The sequence below is a fragment of the Littorina saxatilis genome, linkage group LG17 (assembly GCF_037325665.1).
Source record: "Littorina saxatilis isolate snail1 linkage group LG17, US_GU_Lsax_2.0, whole genome shotgun sequence".
Lineage (NCBI taxonomy): Eukaryota > Metazoa > Mollusca > Gastropoda > Littorinimorpha > Littorinidae > Littorina > Littorina saxatilis.
Window position 1 is genome coordinate 66,294,356 of NC_090261.1, and position 2,213 is coordinate 66,296,568.

The window sequence follows — 2,213 nt, forward strand, 5'->3', positions numbered from 1 at the left end:
TAAGCAGATTTTATTCATTTTACTCTCGAAAGTACACTTTTAACTTTATTAACCTTCGCCGGCACTCGTTATCGACTACACACGGACGCATTCGTGGGGCCGTGCGGACCCATGCTTCTCAAAGAAGGAAAAATGTGCATATCCTTCCGTGGCACTCGTGGGGCCGTGCGGACCCATGCTTCTCAAAGAAGGAAAAATGTGCATATCCTTCCGTGGCACTCGTGGGTCCGTGCGGACACAGAAGGGTGTTTGATGCAAATATCTCTTAAACGAGTTGGAATTTTTTAATGAGCTTTTAGAAATGCCTCAGACACCTAAAAAGCTATCCTCTCCTAAAAGCTCATTAAATTTCAGTGATAATTAATTAATTAATTAATGGTCAAATTTAGACTACACATGGTATTTGGTAAAATATTATGGGTCTGCATGGCCCCACGAGTGCCACGGAAGGGTTTGCACAATTGTCCTTCTTTGAGAAGTATGGGTCCGCATGGACCCACGAGTGCCTCGGAAGGGTATACACGCTTTTCCTTCTTTGAGAAGTATGGGTCCGCACGTCCCCACGAATGCTTCCGTGTGTAGTCTAAATTTGACCATTAATTAATTAATTAATTAATTATCACTGAAATTTAATGAGCTTTTAGGAGATGAAAGCTTTGTAGGTGTCTGAGGCATTTCTAAAAGCTCATTAAAAAATTCCAACTCGTTTAAGAGATATTTGAGACAATGACAAAAGGTGACGTTTTCATGTCAGTATGTCCCAAATGACATCACCAGTACATTTTTCATTCTATCTAATCTGTTTTCGTTCTATTTTTTCTAATAACATGCGTTAACAATTGATTGCCAACTGGAATGGAAGAGCACAAAAAGTGTAACTTGATATGTAGTTTCTCTAGAGGGAAAAACATCTTCCACTTTCATGTCAGTGTGTCCCATGCAACATACATTTGCCAAACAGCTATGTGTAAGTAGATTATTTGTTAGTGGTATAGAAAATACTGATCAACAATCAAAGTCAGTTTTCACATTCATTTTCTACCTATTTCTTATTTGTTTATTCTTTTGGCAATGGTGAAATGTCAGCAATCGTGTGTCATTCGGGACAGTAGACATGACACCTGACCTTTTGTCACTGTCTCATTTGCAATCAAACACCCTTCTGGGTCCGCACGGACCCACGAGTGCCTCGGAAGGGTATACACGCTTTTCCTTCTTTGAGAAGTATGGGTCCGCACGTCCCCACGAATGCTTCCGTGTGTAGTCTAAATTTGACCATTAATTAATTAATTAATTATCACTGAAATTTAATGAGCTTTTAGGAGATGATAGCTTGTTAGGTGTCTGAGGCATTTCTAAAAGCTCATTAAAAAATTCCAACTCGTTTAAAAGATATTTGCAATCAAACACCCTTCTGGGTCCGCACGGACCCACGAGTGCCGGCGAAGGTTAAGATCAGAACCAGTTGGAACTAGTTTCGGTCCAGTTTCCAATGAGAAATCGCGCGACTTTGATTAAGATAGATAGTTTATAATCATTAGGTAGCAAGCATTATCTGCACGCAAGTAGACTTATGAATGGGCGTTATTTTTTTTTAGCACGCATTGAAGTCAATACTGACTCGTCAGGTGGCAGCATGGATGTTAATACTCATTGGTTCATATATACATGTGATATTTCTTCTTGCCTTGATTTTACAGCGTGTTGTTAAGGCGTAGTGCGGATTTTTGGAGAACATAAACAGTTCGTGTCCTTCATTTTGGACGCGCTTTTTTACTATTTTTATTTTCATTTGTTAGAAACGTGGGTCTGGTCGATGTAAACGAGAATTTCTGTTAATAAAATCAGACTAGTGTGCGTGTGCGCGCGCGTGCGTATGTGTATGTTTCTCAGTGTGTGCGTGTGTGTGTGTGTGTGTGTGTGTGTGTGTGTGTGTGTGTGTGTGACGGTGTGTGTGAGAGGTGTTTTCTTTGTGCTTAACATTATTTTGTTTGGACCTAGCTATTGATGTGTACATTGTTGTTAAACAGTTGTTTGTTGTATGTGTACCAGGGTTTGCTAGTGTGTGATAGGGTTCGTGTCTGTCTGAAGATGTTAGTTTCTTTGTTAGTCCTGTGTTGACAACTGTTCGACAAGCGCTTAGAACTGTACCCACGGAATACGTGCTATACAAGGAACTTAGTCGATAAATATCGACAGGGGGCCGACAAATG